The sequence below is a fragment of the Cupressus sempervirens genome, chromosome 5 (assembly GCF_028749045.1).
Source record: "Cupressus sempervirens isolate cs-2001-9-10 chromosome 5, ASM2874904v1, whole genome shotgun sequence".
Taxonomy (NCBI): Eukaryota; Viridiplantae; Streptophyta; class Pinopsida; order Cupressales; family Cupressaceae; genus Cupressus; species Cupressus sempervirens.
The window spans coordinates 430,049,514-430,070,807 of NC_143122.1; positions in this window are offsets into that span (position 1 = coordinate 430,049,514).

A 21,294-nucleotide genomic window follows, 5' to 3' on the forward strand; every position below is an offset into this window, starting at 1 on the left:
TTAATTTAAATAAGACTTCAAATTTTGTTGTCAAACTGGATATGATGAAATCTTATGATAGAGTTTGTTGGAAATTCTTGCTGCAAGTACTTGCTAAAATGGGTTTTTCAAAACGTTGGTGCAATTGGATTAAGGCTTGTATTTTGAGCGCTTGGTTTTCATTGGTCATTAATGGGAAGCCTAAGGGTTTTTTTCCTTCCACACATGGGATCCAACAAGGGGATCCTTTATCTCCAGTGTTGTTTATTATTATGGTTGAAGCTTTTAGTAGAGCCATCTCACATCAACATTTGTTAAATAAATGGAAAGGAGCTCTCATTTTAGGTACAAACATATCTATCACACACACTCTTTTTGCGAATGATACTCTCTTTTTTGGTTTGTCAAATGTTCAAGAAGCTTGTCATATTCTTTATACACTTGATCTTTATTCAGCAGTGTCTGGTCAGATTATCAATGCTCAGAAATCCAAGATCTATTTTTCAACACTGTCAAAATGGTTTTCGATAAAATTAAACAGATCCTGGGTTTTTTAGAAGAGTTCTTACCCTTGGTCTATTTGGGCATTCCTTTCTTCATGGGTTCAAATAAATCCTTGTATTGGTCTTTAGTTATTCAGCATATTCAGAGTCAAATTGCATCTTGGAAAGTTAGATGGTTGTCATTGGCGGGAAAAATTTTGTTGATCAAATTAGTTTTAGTTGCAATCCCTAACTATTTTATTGTTTTCCTTAAGATCCCACCCAAAGTGCTAGCTACAATTCATAAATTGATTAAAGGTTTCCTATGGTCAGGTAATATGGATGAGTCCCGAAAGATTCTACTCATCTCTTTGCAAGATATGTCATCCACTCCTAATGTTGGAGGGGCAGGAATCCATGATCTTTCCTATAGAAATGAAGCATTTGGTGGGAAATTGATTTGGCACATGTTTTCTAAGTTTCAGTCCACGTGGTGCAAAATTATGCAGCAAAAATATATAGATAACAATGTTCCTTCTAGAATCTTAATGATTTCTAATCCTCCAAAAGGCTCGGTTATTTGGGACTTCATGATAGCTTCTTGCAAAATCATAGTTGATTTTATTTCATGGGAAGTCAATAATGGACTAAGTATTAATTTTTGGAATGATTCCTAGAATGGTCAAATTCCCCTATCTAAGAGTGGGATTTCTTTGAACATTATTCAAGTTGATGAAACCCATTGGGGGACCCAGTTGAATCAATATGTGGAATATGTTTCTGAATTTTCAAAGAAAATAGTTTGGAAAGATCCAAATATTCTACCTCTTTCATCCCAGGGAATTAATCAATTTCAAAATATACTGAGTTCAAGGCAAGTCTACTTCTCTGAAGTCCAAGATTGAATTTTTTGGGCTCCAGCTAAGGATGGTAATTATTCAGTGAAAGAGGGGTACAAAATTTTGTAGCAGAATAGTTTGAATAAATCTTCTTCCAGAGCTTTTTTATTTTTTTGGAATCCGTTAGTTCTTCCTAAAGCAGGTTGTTTCCCATGGCTGGCACTAAAACATAGGATTTTAACTAGTGACAGACTGAATAGACTACACCTTGCTATGCCATTTAAATGTGTTCTTTGTGGGGAATAGGATGAAAATGTGGATCATTTGTTCGTTACATGTTCATTTTCTTACCAATGTTGGTGCTTTATTTTGAGTAAGCTTAAGTATTGTACTCCCTTGCCAAATAATCTCTAGGATCTCTTTCAAGCCTGGCCAGTTCTCTACCAAAAATCATTGTTTGCAAACATTTAGAAAAGTATCCCAGCCTTAGTAGTTTGGGCTATTTGGTGGGAAAGAAATAAGCACATTTTCAGAAAGGAATTCCTTCCATTAGAAATTGTTTTGAATGGTATTGAAAGATCTATCTCGGAAGTGACTAATTCCTATTTGAAAATGATTAAATTTAATTTGATTGTGACCCATTGGGATTCTCAAATTGTTCAAGAATGGAAATTATTATTTATTCCTAATGGGTGGAAAATAAGTCCTTCGCTAGCACATATCTTACCCCGGAAGAACATTTGGAGACCCCCATCATTTGGTCTTTGGAAACTGAATTTTGATGGAGCCTCTAGAGGAAATCCAGGTCCTTCGAGTCTAGGGGCATGTATTAGAAATTCTTCTGGAGAGGTTGTAGCAATCACAGTATCCCCTTTTTCTATTGACACAAATAACATTGTTGAGGCTCACACCTTGTTGGCTGGGTTTTTATTAGCTAAGCAAGGCTATTTCAATAGGCTACATATAGAAGCGGACTCATCAGTTATTATTGATGCTTGTATACAAAGGTGCATTATTTCTTGCAAACTCAAATATGTATTGAATCAAATTTGGAGACTCCTTGATGAATGTTCAGATGTTTGCATTTCGCATATTTATCGAGAACGGAATAAAGTTGCAAATTTTTTATCAAATTTGGGTTGTGATGGGGTTAATGTTTCTACTTTTCACTCTCTACCTTTTATTGAGCAACATAAGGCTTTAAAAAATCTTATTCATGATGACATGGAAGCTTCTACTAGTAGTAATGTTTAAAGTGCCAAGCCATTCCAAGTGTCAAGTTGAGCCAGTTTATTAAGATGCCGAGCAAAGTTCTTTAGGTGTCGAGTGTTTAGGAAGCAGGTACCGAGTTCTTCAGGTGTCGAGTGTTCAGGCAGCAGGTACCAAGTTCTTCAGGTGCCAAGTGTTTCAAAATTTCTGAGTTTATAGGAGAGTTTATTAATATGCTGAGAAAAGTTCTTCAGGTGTCGAGTGTTCTGGCAATAGTTACCGAGTTCTTCAGGTGCCGAGTGTTTCAGAATTATCGAGTTTATAGGAGATTTTCAGGTGTCGTATAGGCATTAAGGTAACCAGTATCGAGGAACTGAGCCTTAAATCAGATGTTGGACTCATCAGTTATTATTGTTGTTGAGGTAAATTCCAAGTGCTGAGTTGAGCCAGTTTACTAAGATGTCGAACAAAATTGCTTTGGTGCCGAGTTATTCAGGCAGCAGGTACCAAGTTCTTCAAGTGCCGAGTGTTTCAGAATTGCCGAGTTAATAGGAGATTTTCAGGTGCCGAGTAGGCATAAAGGTAATCAATGCTAAGTTACTCTGCTTAGTACTAAGTGCCGAGTAACTGAGTCTTAAATCAGAAGCCGAGTTATTTTAAGTGCCAAATCTATTAGGTGTCGAGTTGTGTAGTAGAAAGGATTTCTTAGGCTTGTAAGGTTGGTCAAGTACCAAGTTGAATAAGCTATTCTTTGGTGCCAAGTAAAGCAGAGGAGGTTGTTAGGTGCCAAGTTGCCCTATTGTCTTAAAGTGAATTTAATGCCACATGTTTTTCTTAAGTGCATTTATAATGACACAACTTCTGAAGTACATTTTGTATGCTCCAAATCTTTTATTCCCTAACAATATTCAATTTTGAAGTCTTGTTTTTTTATTGCCTCATGCAAATAAATCTGAGTCATTAACGAGTATCATCTTTAGTACCATTTCCAGGCATGATAAGTACAAAATTGGTGATAGTTTACATGGAAAATGACAAGTTGCACTATGATTATTTATTAAAGTTGCCTATATGTATCTTTCATTGCACACTTTTGCAAACATCCTGCAAATGCTTAATTAGGCAAATTTATTTTGTGAGCTGAGATTGTGCTTCAAGATGAATTGTGGGTGGGATATTGCTTTGGCTTGCGAAATGTGTCATAAACAACATCGTCTCATCATGCCAAAAAAAAATCATTTTTGGTTGCTGTCGGCATTAGAAAAATCTGCGTTACCCAGTCATGTTACGGATGAGGTGATGAATCAAATGTTCATAATGCATTCACAAACAATCACAACAGCCATTCAAAATATCATTGGTGAAGAGCTTCTCTATCCATCGGCACATGTGTTTTTCTATCCTTCTTAGTTCATATCTATATTTCTATCCAATGCCATGGATTTTTTGCAATCTTCGGTTAGGCTTCAAGCCTTGGCCCGAAAGGTAATCCTACCACATTGCCTAGTGGATAATAAATTGACTATGGCTATGAAAAAGTATGATTTGTGGAATGGTATGGCTTTAGTTGGTGGTCTGTTTTCACATTTTCAACTTCTACAAAAACATGATTTTTATGTTGTTTTTGAGGCTATGAAAAAATCTATAGATACTTGTAGTTTTATTTATTTGAAGCATACTCTACCATCTGATCCAAGATTAATGGGTGTGCAATTGGTGGAAAGAATTAAGTTAGTGATACTTGTAGTTTTATTTATTTGAAGCATACTCTACCATCTGATCCAAGATTAATGGGTGTGCAATTGGTGGAAAGAATTAAGTTAGTGGGCCTAGCCATGATTGAATTGCAAAAGGATTCTAATATTTCAAAATCCATACAACCGAATGCACCATCAAAAAATTTACAACCAATTGAACAGAGTTTTTGGGATTCAATTGGTGCGATTAACTCCGATTGGCTTGGAGATATTTCAGAATTTTGATTTGGCTTGGGAATTCTTGTTGATGGACTTGGATTTTCTGGTTGTGGTTTGGTATTTTTTTGGGCATGATTGAAAGGTAGTGTTTCTAAAGGTCCCTTTTAAGTTATGTCATCATCAACTGGTGTTATCTCTTGTATGTTGTAGCTTTATGTCTAAGTACTTCATGCCAAAGCTATTGTATCTAAATTTTGTAGAAGTTTAGATTTGGTTATCTTCAGGGGTATACTACTGGGTGATAATCCTTTGTAATCGAATATATATATATATATATATATATATATATATATATATATAAAGATTAAAACATAATTAAACTCTTAACTAACATTTCTTATGTGATTATTAGCTTTGTTCTAAAAATATGTTTATAAAGGAAAAATATGTGTCATCAAAATCAATTAAAAATCTTCAATAAGTCTAATAAAACAAAATGCGTAATTGATTTCATCATTTTATGATCTTTGTACAATTCCTCATCTTAGAATTGTCTTTCATTCTTGCAATGATATATGAAACCAAAAAAAATCCTTTAGAAAAAGCCCTACATGCAATGATATGGCTAGTGACAATCTCCCATACTAGCAACAAGATTGGCAATGGTGTGATGTTCATATTAATCTTTTTACTAGGTTGTTCCTTTTTCAAACAAATGAACTTTTAATTGTTTTTGATTAAGTAAAACAAGTTCTTTATAGGGGTTCCTGAAACCCACCAGTTAACAACAAAAAATAAACTAACAGTTCAAGTCTAGCTATTTAGCAACAGAAAAAATAATAGGCCAGGCCTAGCCAACAAATGAAAGCAAAAACCAAAAGTCCAAAAGTCAGGTAGAGCAATCATGGAACAAAGTATTTAGCTAGCTCCTGTTTCTTTAACTCCATCTCTTCCTTGGCCTCTGCCTCATCAGTCTTTGAGTGATTGTCATCTTGAGAAGCTAGCTCCTCCTTCTTTCTCTTTTCTACTTTGCTCTTTCTGCTCAAGCTCTCCTTCTACAAGGATTCCTCCTCCTTAGTCACCTCGGTCCTGTCTATATCCTTTTCCTCCTTACCCTTTTTATTTTCCTCCATCATCCCATGCAACCAATGATGTTATCATTTAGACCTTTTATAATGTTAAGGCTCTGATTAATCGAGCTGTGAAGCATAGTCTCCATCCTTTTCACACTTTTTTCAATCTCTAAAACCCTAGCTTCTAGATTGCTAATTTTGACATTCTCTCCCACCCCTTCTAGTCTTTCCTTACCCTACAATCTGTACTTTATTTCCTTAGTTTCATGAAATATTCATTTCAAGGACTAAAAATTGTCCACGAGGTTGTTTCTGGCATTGTTCAGGAAGTTCATACATGTCTCCTATTCATTGTCACTAAGAATCACCAGGCCAAGATCAATAAGCTCTTCCAACTAAATTTTTCCATCCCTTCTCTTGAGCACCTCCAGGTTAATGTGTTCTCTGACAAGCCCCATCTTGGATGTACCTGCATGGAAATTCCTCCAAACAATTTTTCTTCCCTTTTCATCCAGAGAAACTATATTTTTAACCATGCCCTCTTCCTCCTTCCTTTCTCCCCAAGCTTCAAAAAAACTCTCCTTACCCTTACCTTGAGCCCTCTCAACTTCCTTATCCCCACCTCTTTTCCTTTTGACCGAGCTTGCTTCCTTCCTGCCTACCTAAGCCTTACCAAGCCCTTCGTCTCTTACATTTCCTTCCCTATCTAAGTCCATCCCCTCTTCCTCATCATCATACTCTTCCTCCAACTCCTCCTCCTATTTTATCCTTTTCTCTAAACCTCTCCCTAGCTTCTTTTGTTCTTCTTACCCATATCCTTCATGATTTTTGCCACCTCCTCTTCTTCTTCTGAGTGCATACCTACACTATCCTCTATGTCCAAGGGGAGGTAAGAGCTCTCTGTTTCCTTGGAAGAAACCATCTTCTGGGCAACAACCTTTCCACGAGTTTGAGTTTTAAAATGCTCATATAAGAGTAGTAATAAGCCCTCGTGGAAGGCAAGGTTGGAGTAAACTTTCTTTTTATAGTCCATTATACTCTTATTAGCAAAGAAAAAGAAATAGTAGGGAATGAAAATCTAGGTAACGTACTTGAAATGATTAAGGATAATGAAATGGTGGGTTTGAATCCTATCAAACTTGGTGTCAAGCATGATTTAGGATATAATTTCCCTAAGGAAAAACCTCCATGGCTTCTTAATAGATGCAAGCTCATAATAGGCACCCATTTTCACAAGCTCCTTCATTTCCTTCGAATTCCTAGCAAAATCCTTAACCGCATTTAGGGAAATTTTCTTGTCCCTATAGAATGTAATGTCCTAGTTTTCGGAGTTAATCACCTCAGCTATAACTGCTTCATTGATCTGAAAGTTCACCCCATCAATCTTCACCTTCCCTTCTGTCCATTATGCACCATTAGGTCAGTAATCTTCAGCTCCTAGCCATAAAGTTTTTATATGAAGGATGAGATACCTTCTTCCTTCAAATTCTCCTATACCTTCAATCACCTCTTCCATTTCTCTACTTCCCCCTCTGGCTACCTTCTATGCCTCTCTCCAACCATGTTGTAGCAAATAGAATAGTAGCTTCTCTGAGTTTTCAATCACCTTGAGCTGAGACCTAGTTTATCTCCCTAAACCTCTACTTGATTTTTCCCTAAAAAATGAAAAAGATATAAATAGTAATTACCAAAAATCCTTAAGATCACCCATAAAATGTGCCAATAGATTCTCCAATAATGAAGCCTTTGGATCGGCTCATGTCATTCTCTTAGTACAATATATGACATATTAACAATATTAACAACCATTATTACCCTTAATGATGCCTATTTTCCCTTATATCCTTTCGAGATCCATAATAATTTTTGCATCCACCAGAAAAACCTCTCCACTTGATCATCTTTGTGAAATGTCCCTCCTTACAACCTCATTCGCCATCCAATCAACAACCACATTACCTTTACTGTACATGTGAGACACAAAGACCTTATCGAAGGATAGGAAAATATTTTCCGTTTCCTCAATAATATTCTTTATACTCCAAGTTGGATGGTGATCACCCCTTATGCATTTGATTATGTTGTTAGAGTCCCCTTCCAACCACAGACATTAGAACCCAACATCTTTAGCCAATTTTGTAGTATGAAGGGTAACGCTGGCCTTAGGATAATGGTTTGTTTGAAATCCTAGGGTGAATGTAACTGCCGCAATCCCATACCCTTGACTTTTTTTTATCACACCTCTACATCCCACCTCTCCTAGGTTTCCTTTAGTTGTACCATCAAAGTTGGTCTTGTGCCAACCTTCCAGAGGTAAGGTCCAAAAACACTCCTTTCTTTTAGTATAAGAATCTAAAGTTCTCTCTTCTTCATCTACAAAAAGGTTAGCTCCTTTTATAAACATATAGCTTTCTAACAGAACATTTTGAATTTTTTTAGATACCATTCTAGCTATAAGGTTAGCAACCTTGAAATTCTTGTTATTGCATTCCTTCTAGATACCCAAGCCAAAATGAGGCAAAGCCCATTTTCTTATAGTATGGAGACCAAAACCCTTCCAAGAATTGTCCCACTGCCTTAAGAAGTCAATAGTTGAGCTAGGAACACACCAACTCATCTCAAAATCTTGACTAAATAAAGAGCAGACCTCTCTAGAAAAAGAGTTGTGGATAAATAGATGATCCATAGTCTCTGCCTAGTTTTTGCAAAGGACACACCTATTAGGAATAAGATGTCCCCTCTTGCACAAGTTGTCAATAGTGAGAATCCTATTTTGGAGTAAAAATCAAAAAATATTGATTTTTGGGGTAAGACTAGGGTACCAAGCTTTAGCCCATTCTGGCCTCAAATCCTACTTCATAATAGCTTGGTACTCCAAGGCTACCAAATATGTTCCATCCAAAGTATCCTCCCAAATAATCTTATCCTAATCCTCATTAGTAACCACCAAGTTCATAATATTCATAAGGGGTTCAAGGTCCTTTGACATGACAATAAGATCCCTCCAACCCTGGTCTTTTCTATACTCAAATACAAATCTCCCCACCCTCTAGATGCAAATGTAGGCCCATCTCTCAAATTCAAGGATGGAAATAAGAGGCCCTTGAATCAGCTAATTATCCTGCCAAAAAAGATTTTCCTCTCCAATTCCAACACACCATTTTTCCCTTTCGGTTGCTACATCTCTAGCACTAAGAAGACCATTCCAAATATAAGAACCTCTAAGAATTGACTCACAAAAAAAAAAATTCTGAAAGATGGTCTACGAAGATATTTTTCTTCCATGATGTCCCTCTACTCCCCTTTAGTAGAAAAGATTCTCCATACCTATTTAGCTTGGAGAGCCCTATTGTAAGGACACAGTTTCCTTATCCCCAAGCCACCATTCTATTTTGCGAGACACACATTATCCCAAGCCACCAAGTGTAAATGCTTGTTGCCTTCTGACCTAGACCAAAGAAAGTCCCTCTGGATCTTCTCCATGTATTCCACAAACTTACTAGGAATCCCAAAAAGACTCAAAGCATAGGTTGGAAGGTTCTGACAAGTAGCTTTGACTAGCTAAACTTGTCAACTTGGCTAAGAGTGACCCCCTTCCAACCAGCTAGTTTTTTGTTAAACCTGTCAAAAATATTATTCCAAAAAGAATCTGGGGGACCCAACCCCAAGGGGAGGCCCAAATAGCCAAAAGGAAGACAACCAATATCATAGCCTAGAATAGTAGCAATCTTCCTCTAACGTACAACTAGAGTATTAATGAAGAAAATAGAACTCTTGTTAATATTGATAAGTTGTGTCGATCCCCTAGAGTAAGAGCAGAAAATCTTTTTCACTACCCTAGCTTCACCCATTATAGCTTTCTCACCCATAATAGTGTCATCAACAAATTGTTGGTGAGAAAAAACCTGCATTCCTAAAGAAGGTTTTATACTTGTCAGAGCACCTGAAATTCTATTAGCAGAAATCATCCTTCTAAGACAATCAACCAAAATAATGAAAAGAATAGGGAATATTGGATCTCCTTGTCTAAGACCTTTGGAAGGCTTAATAAAAGCTTAATGGGATCCATTAACTAGCACAGCCAAAGAGGTAGTAGTAACTAGCTAGCCTATAAGTTTGATAACCCTAGAGTTAAAACCAAAGGTAATAAGAACATTGAAGAGAAAGGTCCAATCCACTTAAACATAAGCCTTAGTCAAGTCAATCTTAAGTAGAAACCCTTCTCTCTTACCCTCCTCTAAAGAATGGATCACCTCATGGACAATCATAATAGAGTCCAGTATTTGTCATCCAGGGACAAAACCATATTATTGGGGAGCTATTATAGAGGGGAGAACCTTGATGATCCTTGAAGCCAACACTTTGGAAATAATCTTATAGAAATAGTTACATAGGCTAATAGGTCTAAATTGATCCATAGAGTCTGCCCCTACCACCTTCGAGATGAGCACCAAGAAAGTGGCATTTATCTCCTTAAGTGGACTTCTAGAACCAAAGAATTCTTGCACCACTTTAGTTACATCTTGTTGAGCCACATTCCAAAACATCACCATTATTCCGATGCAGCCCTTAAACAAAAAAAGAATAGTAGAGGCTCGCAACCTGCTATAGTACAAGATCATATACAGTAGAGCAGCAACTGTTCCATCCTCTAGGCCAAAGAAAGGACAACCGACCCAACGACAAACCCTCATCTGGAAGGCCATAGAATTGATAGGCCCCCACCCTCCATTTATGGAAGAAGAAGGATGAAAACCCATCCAGACCTGGGGATTTTTCTACAAATAGGGAGAAAACAACCTATTCCACTTCCAAAGGAGAAGGAATAGCCCCAATCATCTCATTCTCCTTAGGTTGGATTAAAGATGGGATATTAGATAAGATTTCCATATGATCTTGTTCCACCAAGTTACGGTCTTTCTCAAGAAGGAAAGAACAGAAGGAAATAGCCTCTCCTACTATTTCATCTTCTTCTTTGAAAACCTCTACCCCCTTCTTAATGTTGCTAATTCTATTATGGACTCTATGTTTCAAAGAAGAGGTGTGGAAGAACCTAGTGTTCTTGTCCCCCTCTTTCAACTAAATAGCTCTTGACCTCTACTTCCAATATGTCTCTTCTTGACTAATAACATTGTGAAGCTTAGATAGGATAGATTTCTCCACCTCCATCCTTTCATCATTATATCCCTCCTTTTGAATAGCTTCTTGGATGATTCCTAGGTTCTCCAAGATCCAAGCTTTGGATTGAAAGATGTTTCCAAAATTAGACTTGTTCCACTTTTGATTTTCAACTTCACATTTGTCAATTTCTTGGCCACCTTGAACATAATAGATCCCTCAAGATGGATATTCCACCACTCTGAGATACACATCAAAATATCTGGTTGAGAAGTCCACATTTTCTCAAATCTGAAAGGGAAGTTATGCTTTAAATCAATAGGATCTAAAGTGAGAGAGATGGGTGAGTGACCTAAACCAGCCCTAGCTATTAACAAGAGATTGCAACTATAAGATTTAGATGTCAACTAGTCCAAGGTGATAAGAGCCATGTCCAATCAAACTTGAATAAAATCTCTTCCCACTCTTCTATTACACCAAGTAAAGAGACCTCCCTAAATATCAACATCAAGGTATGCCAAGTCATCAATAAAGTTCGAGAGGTCCATCTGATTGTCCAGGTTTGGGGGAAAACCACCCTTCTTTTCATCCTCCCTTAAAGGGGTTTTGAAGTCCCCCATAATAATACACCTTTCCACTTTGAATCTAGCTAAAACATTCTTAATTTTACCCCAATATTTCTTCCTACCATTCTTAGTATTAGGAGCATATACATTCAACAAAAACCAAGATTCTTTGCTTTTATTATTTTCAACAAGAATGAAGAGAATATTACCTTCACTATAAACAACTTGAGGCTTAAAGAGATAAGAGCTACAAAGGGTAATCAGACCTCCCGAAGCTCCTTCTGAATTCATTACAAATCTTTCCATATTACTACTAAAAGAGATTCTTTCCACTACCTCCTTTCTCAATTTAGTTTCCTGAATAAGGAATAAGTTAGGCCTATGATCCCTAATCATATTTCTTATAACCTCTTATTTGTGGGCTCCATTGAGCCCCCTTATGTTCTAGGATAGGACCTTCATTTCTTCTTTGCAAAGAAAATCTCTGGGATGATCCTTTAGCTCACATCTGCTAGATTCCTTCTAGTCTCCTCTTTCATGTTTTGACTATTACTATTCCTTTCAAGAATCTTAGGTCTTGCTCCTACATTTTCCTTTTCTCTACTTCTTGTTACAGTTGGGGACATAGGGGAAGGGTCCCAACTTTTATTTTTCTTAGTTACCTCTATCCATTACCCTTGGCTTTCATCAATACATATCACAAACAAGGCCTCCATTCGAGTGAGTTTCCCTGGAGATGAGGATCTAACCATCTCCACCACTCTAGAAATCTCCTTTGGAGAGGTAATCCCCTTATTGAGATTATCACTTTCATTGAGTATAGACTCACTTGAGATAGTTTCCTCCTCCTTTTCCTCCCTATCCTTGGGAGTATGAGATATTTCCTTTCCTCCTACTAGTTCTAGGCTCTCCTTTCTAGGCTAAGCCTTTTGGAATACTTCTTCCTTAGGGGATGACTCCTTCAAATTTTCTATGTCCTCTAGCCTAGCCACCCTCCTCTATTTCTCAGATACTAGCCTTTGTGATTCCTTGTTGCCATTTTTGGTACATGTTGGTTCAGTCCCTATGAATTCATCTTCCACTAGAGCAGGAGCAATTGTTGATTCATCTTGCTGCTACTCCAAACGTGTTTTTTTTTAGAAGTTCCCTTTCATTTCCACACTTTCTCTTCCTCTTTTGAACTTTTGATTCTATCCTTTGTAAATCCCTTAGACCTAATCTTACTCTAGTTCTATTTTCTGGTTTTCTCCTCCAACACCCTTGGGCATTTCTTAGCGACATGGCCTACCTTTTTATAGTAGGAAAATGTGACACTTCCAAAATATAGCTTTTGAATATGGGTGCCCAACTTTGAGTGTAGCTACACCACTTTTCGCATATCTCTGTCCTCACTTACTCCAATACATATTCTTGCATAAGTTAGCCTATTCCTTGCTACCATGAAAGGGTCAATGGATAAGAGCTCCCCAAAGGATTTAGTTATGTTCTTAAAAACATCCTTGTACCAGATTCCATTGGAAGTTCAGGCAGCCATACCCAGACAGGAGCTTGAACAAAGAAAGAATAATTTAGATCCAGCTTTGAAGTCCATTTCAGTAGGGCTAGCATCGACCGTCCAAAGGATCAGGATCCAACACATAAAACCCCCATGAGATCCTCCATATAGGAGAACTGAAAAGAGAGGAAACCCTTAGCCATAGCTACAATCTCCACATGCCTTTTCAACTTCCATTTATTTCTCACATATGTCCTCACAACATCAATATTCGACCTTGGGCCAATGAACTTCCCAACCAGTGAGGACACCATTGTCACTATGTTATGGTCTACCAGTTCATCAGGGATTTCAATAGTGAACCTGCCCTTTTCTTTGTCTAAGATTTCTTTGATCTCTCAGAAAGAGGACTTACTTGTAGGTTTTATCCCAAAGAGATAAGACCATTTCCCTATTGAACCCAGTCAAGGACCCTCATCGCATTCTACAGGCCCAACAAAGTCCTTCCTGAATCCAAGATCACCTTTCTTGGAGCCTATCATGATTCCTGTGGACCCTCTTTTCTTGAGGGAACAATATTCCCCTGGCCTTCCTTCTCCTAGTCATCCCCAGAAACCCTCTCTACTCCATCCTAGACAAATCCCCCTATCATTGAATTCAAATTTCCAATTTCTCTTATTCCCGCTCCAACACCTGCTCCTTCTTTGTGCCCCATCCTTAGGTTTGATGTTGAAAGTAATAGAAAATGCAATTTTAATTGTTAATTTCAATTTCTTAATTGAAAAAAAAAGTCATTTAAGAGACATAATCGTATTGCCTATGATCATTTTTATTTATTTTTACATTAATATACAATTTAGTATTATGTGACCTAAAGTTATCTATGAAAATAGTTTGTTTTCAACATTAAGGATTTCTATATAAGAAAATGATAAAATTTTGAGTAAAAGATCATACCAAAAATAAATTCCACATAAAAATGAGCCCATTTTCTTAATTTTGCGTTCCATGCATTTGTTCTCCTAATTTAGAGGACATTGAAGATTTGACCAAAAAAATGAAAGATTTACAATGTTGAAAACTAATTTGATCACATAAAATCAATTCATAGCATAAAACACATAAGATTTGATAGCCATCTGTGAATATTTGCTACATTTGAATTATCAAACATATTTGTAAACGAATACATTATAAAATTTGCATCTACATTTTTCCCAGTTGATTATTTGCAACAAAATGGCTGGGGATATTAGCATTGGTTATCAATGTAGGCAAATCTTGTTTCTTCTACTTCTTGTTATCTTAGAATCGACAATTGCTTCCATCAATTTTCTTGCCACTCTTTGAAGAAAAGGGTCTGAAAAGAAGTTGGATCAAATACTTGTAACAAGAAAGGATGGATCTAAGAAAATGAACTTCAAAATGAATCATTTATTTCCAGGAACAAAAGGATTTGAGAAAAATCTTTGTCAAAAATCATTTATTTTTAACCTAAGCAAAAGAAGAGTTGAAAGAAATGATCCATCAAGTAGTAGAAGAAGTAGAATCATTAATATAGCTATGACCCAAATCTGGTGCTTTGTAATTTTCATAAAATCTTCACCAAAATAGGGTTTGTGGGTTTAGTTGAGTTGGAATAGATTCTCAAAGAAAAATATTAATAAAAAGATAAATAGGGGATTTTGGGGGTAAGTGTCTGATACGCCTAAGATTTACCAAGGGGTTTTTGAAATCTAAATTGTGAATGTTTTAGAAATTTCTAAAAATCAAATCATTGTTAGAAAAAATAGTGAAAACTAATATTATGTTTAGGGTTGATAATTTGTTGGTGAAAATTTGTAAAATCTGGGAGGAAAGCTCCCACATATAAGCCTATCAACTTAATTAATTAGCATTTTAACTCTTCATTGGTCTTGGCCCTATTTGTTGAATTCTATGAAATTATGAAATACATTTCTTTATATGTAGCAATGGAATGTATTGTCGGTGTTTGTAATTCAATTATGATTCTATGTATTTTTCATTTTGTGTTGGTATAGAGATGGAAAGTATATAATTATGTAATCTTAATGTGTGTTTATTTTAATGTTCATTGCAACAAGTATATCTTTTAGCATTTTGAGCCTATATTTGAACTCAAATCAGCTGAAAATTACTTTTCATGTCATTTGTAAGACTTTTTTTTTGTTTAGTTGTTCATGGATAGACATCAATAAACGGAAACATTTGTTTCTAAGTTTTTCTCCACACTAAATTATTTCTACATGTCTACCACATAAAGGTCTCTATTAATTATAATGAGTCCATGTTTTTGATAAATAAGTAGTAAAAATGGGGATTGTCACAACCAATAGGGAACTGTAGAAGAGCTACAGTTCAAATATTACAACAAATTAAAAATAGAAAGATAACTACAAATCCACTGGCAATCACAACTAAACCAAACACAAACACAACCACCACTTACTTATCCAAAACAAATTCATGAGCCACAAAGGAAAAATCATGCTTAATCATATACCTTTATCTAAGAACTTCATAACCCATCTAATGCAATTATAATTAATAAATAAAATTATTAAGCTCGAATTAATGAGAGAAGTTCATTTAGTTTGCAATTTAAAGCTATAGAAACCAAAATATTAACAAATTTTACAGCCATATTGGAAAATCCACATAAATTTTTAAGAGTATTAGAAATACTATTAAATAAACTGAAATAATGCCCCTCCTAATTAAGGGAGAAAAGCCACCAAATGTACCAATAATAGGATCTAGGAGCCCACATGATCATATTTTCTACTCCTTGGATGTAGACAACACAATTGCATACTTCCTTTGCAGCCTCACCTCCCTATCCCCGGTTTGCATCTTATTTAAAATCTATGTTGATCAAAGTTAGAAAATAAATAATAATATACTAAAATATATCATTTTCATAAATCTTGTTGTGAGAGTCACTTTCATGCAAATAATTGTTTTACAACATTTTGTTTGATCATGAAAAACATAGTATGTGATAATGAAATATTTTACTCTTGAAGGTAGATTCAATGTGTGTTATTTTTACCATTTTTCTCTATAAACCATTTTAGGCACCATGATGAGGTTTATATTCCTTTTTGCCTCTTGCATGATTTAGAAGCCATGGTGATGGAGGATAGGTATAGAAGGAAGAAGGGTAAAAACTATACCATCCTCCACCAAATACCTATCCTTCATCTCTATAATTCCCAACCTGCCCTTTGTCCCCCTTAATAGATTGTTTTAGTTGTAACCAAGGCCCACAAAATCCACCCCAAAATGGGGATGGAGCTACTTTGTAACCCCAACTCCTTAGTTGTTCCCATATTCCACTCCCTCTAGAAATTCAAAAAAATACAAGAAACATTTGGATGGGTCCCATGCTAACTAAAAAGCCTAAAATGAAGCATTTTGTTGAAATTGATTTGGTTGATTCTAAAGATGAAAACAATAGGGGTCATAGGAGGTTGGGTAGACTAGCCAAGACTTGTGTAAGGCAAAAAAAAAAGAGGCTAATGGGTAGATGGGTACTAGATAGGATGACTTGGGATTGGGGGCTAGTGAGAAGAGGAAATTGGGAAGAAAGGAGATGACAATTAGGAAAAATTATGTCGATAAGGAGGAAGATGGAATTGATGATGAGATGGAGAAGGAGACCTCAGACTCGAAATTCAGGAAACATAAAAAGATGAAGGAGGCCTATCATGACTCTACACATGTGTCTACTAGTTTTATTGTGAACAAGTTTGACTTCACCTCCACTGCCCATACTACCAAAGACACCTCCCTAATGACTTCTACCTCTCCAGTGATGGTTGAGAAGAAAGAGAAAGAAATGGTTTTTGCTAACATCAATGTGTTGTAGGTTCATAAGATGGTGATGCCTAAAGGGAAATGTGTCAGTTGCTAGGATTTGAATGAGAAGATGGGAGATACTAAATGGGAGATTAAATCTCTCAAATTCTAATTCACTACTCTGGATGAGAGCTTTAGGACATTGTCTAGGTTTGTGTTCAAGATGACTCATGTGGGAGCTATCACACTCTAGCTACTTCATCAGAAGGAGCAAGACAAGGGTCTTGACATGGAGGAGTCAAAGAAATTGTATGGTTTCCTAGCAAATGATATGACCAAGGTTTTTCTAGTAAAAAAGGGAAAGGAGAAGGCTAAAGTTTAAGCTTTTGTTGTTTTATATTTTGTTTGTTATGCTTTGGTTTTACTAGAATATTCCAATTGGTTACTTTTTGGACTAACTGATGATGGCCCTTATGGACTTTAATAACATTTTAAGTAGTTGTAATAGGTTTTCTTTAAGTAGGTATAGCTGGTATGTGTATATTTATGTTCATCAAAATAATAATATTTTGATAGTTAGTAATTTTGCTACTGTGGTGGATGAGAACTTGTTTTAGTTGTGCAAATTTTGGGGGATTGTATTTTTGATATTAAGGGATGGGGTTGTAAATGTACTCATAGTTTAGTTACTAGTTATCTATTGTGAATGGTTTAACCATTGTTTTGTTTTATAGGGTCAACCCCCTTGTTTTTTGGCTACTTTAATATAAAAACAAGCTATCATATGTGTGTGTATATGTTTTTAGGCTAGTTTATAATGGCCCCGACCACTGGTGACATAGTTGTTGATACAAGTGTTCACGATGCTACTTTGGAAAGCCATGGGACCTCCATCGAACAAAATTCCTTGCAAATTCATCCCAACAGTCTTTTACGAGGTATTCCTAATAGTATCCATCCTTTTAAAGAATTTGAGGCTGCTTGTGATTGGTTAGAACAACATAGCTTAGGGAATTTTGTGGGCAGGACTCCTCCTAAAGCTGTACTCCAATAATGGGTAAATAAGAGCTAGACTCCTCACGAAGTCTACCTTGACGCTATGCAAAACCTTACCAAACTTCTCTTTTTTTTGCCAACCCGTCTCAAGCATATGTTTTTTTTTAACAATGGCCCTTGGTCAGTGCATTCTTCCCTACTAGTTTTTCAAAGATGGTCGTTAGACTTCACTATCTCTGATGACAAAAAGATTAGGGTTCCTATGTGGGTCAAGTTCATGGGTTTACCCTTGCCATGTTGGCATTTTATTGAGTCCATTTCCAATACTCTTGGAAAATTTATTACCAAGTAACATGAAATTTGTTTCAATTCTCATCCTCGAAAACCTGTAAGGAAATAACCTATACAATAGAAGAAATAATATGAGATATTATATAAATTCTTGATAATAATTGAGAGTAATAGGCCACTTCGAGGGGGCAACCTCCAAATATCTCCAATGAGAACACACTTCATCGTATGATGTTGAAATAAGACTCACAACCTCCTATATATACCTAATTAGACACAACCCTACATAATACCTAGGCTGAACTACCTACCTAAATAATAATATAATAATGATAGCATGACTTAATTAAGGATTAAGATAGCCACAAGTTGACTATTCATAACCATATACACCAATATTAAGGGTGTAGCATGCCCCCTCTCTTTAAAGAAGCATTTTCCTCAATGCTAACCAAGTGTAGATTCTTTTGAATGAACTCCTCATCCTCCCATGTGGTCTCTTCAACTAGTAAGTTCTTCCATTAGATGAGATACTAAGTTAGGGTTTTGTTCCTCAGCTTCTTTGTCTATGTTTGAAGAATGCACTTTGGTTCTACAATTATTCTTCCTTCTTCATCAAGTTCTAGTAGTATTATTTGAGTAGGAATATCCTGCCCAATTACCTTCTTCAAACAAGAAACATGAAAAACTAGATGTATCTTTTTTTTTGGTGGGAACTCAAGCTTATTGGCAACACTACCAATCTTTTGCATGATTTGGTATGGTCCATAATATCTTGGAGACAACTTATTATTATTTTTTTGTTGCTTCATTGAGATTTGTTTATAAGGTTGCAATCTCAATAAGATCCAACCCCCAACTTCAAAATTTCTTTCCCTACAATGTTGGTCCACTTTTTGTTTCATTCAATTTTGTGCCATAGCTAAATTCCCCTTAAGTCTTGAAAGTACCTATTGTTGATGAAGCAAGTGGTCCTGTACTACCTAAACTCTTGGTGACACCTTTAATGATGATGTGATGGAAGGAGGATGATATCCATAAAGTGCCCAAAATGGAGACATTTTTTATGAGCTATGAAAAGAAGTATTATGCCGCCATTCTGCAAGAGGTAGCCAATCTACCCATTGAGATTATTTTTTTCTGAAGTGGAACAACATAGATATCCTTCCAAACATTTATTAACAACCTCAGTTTTCCCATCTGATTGAGGATGGTATGAAGAACAATGAGCCAATTGAGTACTCAAACATGAGAATAAATCTTTCCAAAAGTGACTAGTAAAGATAGGATCACAATCACTAACAATAACCTTAGGTGTACCATGTAGCTTTTAGATATTCTCTAAGAAAACCTTTGCCACTATACTTGTTGTAAAAGGATGTGTAATGCAATGAAATGTGCATATTTAGTGAGGTGATCAACTAGTACCATAATGACATTATAACCTTTAGATTTGGGAAGCCCTGAGATGAAGTCCATGGATACCTCTTCCCAATGTTGGCTAGGAATAGATAAAGGTTGCAAGAGACCCAATGTCTTAATTGTTTCCCCCTTATTTCTTTGACAAACCAAACATTCAACAACAAATTTTTTAACATCACCTTTTAGCCCTTCCTAAAAAAATCTTGCTTGACCTGATGATATGTCTTCAAAAATCCTGAATGACCATCAATTGGGGACTCATTTAGTTCTTTGAAAATCTTGTGTTTAAGAGTGGAATTCTTGTATAGATACAAGAGTTCTTTATACCAAAGAATATCCCCCTTTAAATAAAACTTATCTGAACTATTAGGGTCACTTTTTATTTGTTGGATGAGATTACTTGTTGCAACATCATTTTTCCACTCTTCTTTGGCTTCTACCACCCAATTTTCTTGTATTTTTGAAAGGGTTCACAATAAGGCTTCATCTTTTTCATCCTTCCTAGAAAGTGCATTAGCCATAATATTTTCCTTCCTTTTCTTGTATACAATTTCAAAGTCATATCGCAACATCTTAGTGACCCATTTTTGTTTCTCTTCGGACAATAGTCTTTGTTCCAAAAAATATTTTAGGCTATCATGATTTGTCTTAACCTTGAAGTGTCAACCCATTAAATAAGGCCTCCATTTTTTAACTGCATGAAGCATTGCTAGCATTTGCTTCTTGTAAATAGGTTTGAGTTGATTTTTACCTTTTAATTGACAATTCTCAAAAGCAATTGGTAGACCTTCTTGCATGAGAATTTCTCCTATCCCATTTTAGAAAGCATCACATTCCACAATGAATTGCTTGGTAAAGTCTAGAGTGACAAGCACTGGAGTTGTACACATAGCCTTCTTCAATTGCTCAAATGATACATTAGTAGATTCATTCTAATGAAAAGAATCCTTCTTCAATAGAGTGGTAAGGGGTGTTTCTATACAACCATAATTCTTCACAAATCTTCTATAGTATCATGTCAATCCCAAGAAACCCCTCAACTTCTTAGTAATTTTTGGAATAGGCCATTCCATGATAACCTTAATTTTGTTAGGGTCCACCTTTACTCCTTCATGTGAAACTATGTGTCCCAAACACTCCACCTCCTTAAGACCAAAAAGACACTTGGATGGCTTAGCATAGAGTTGATGATCTTCGACTAATTGTAATGCTTGATCTACATGCTACAAAAGTTCTTCCCAAGTCTTGCTATAAATTAATAGATCATCAAAAAGTACTAACACAAACTTTCTCAAGAATTTCTTAAAAATAGAATTCATCAAACTTTGGAATGTAGATGATGCATTGGTAAGACTGAATGACATCACTAAAAATTCATAATGAACCTCATGAGTTTGAAATTTTATCTTACAAATATCTTCCTCCTTAATTTGAATTTGGTGATAACCTGATCTAAGATCTAAGTTGGTAAAATATATAGCTCCATTTAATTCATTTAGAAGATCATTGATGATTGTAATAGGAAACTTATCTTTAATGGTGTACTTGTTGAGCACTCTATAATTTGGACACATGTGCCAAGTTTCATCCTTCTTATGCACCATCACAACAAGTGAGGAGGAAGCACTTTGGCTATGCCTGATAATTCCTACCTCTAGCATTTCCTCAATTTTTTGTCTCACTTTTTTGTATGTGTGGGTACCTATAGGGCCTAATGTTTGGTGGTTGGCTCCCTAGAACTAGTTGTATGGCATGGTAATGATCCCTCCTAGGAGGAAGTCCTTTAGGCATATCTCCAAGAATCACCAAGTGACAATCAATTATTGCTTGTAAATTTGGATGAGTAAGAGCATTAGATTGAGAGACTTCTAATGAACATAGTTGGGCCACAAATCCATCCACACCTTTTGTAAGAAAATTTTGCATTTGATGAGAGCTTATCATCTATGGGGATTTTGCCTTCAATCCCCTTAGCTCCGCTACCTTTCCTTTTGATTGAAATTGCATGAATAGTTCTTGGAAGTTCATCTCAATTGTTCCCAATGTAGTAAGCCATTGTACTTTGAAAACAATATCTGCTGCACCC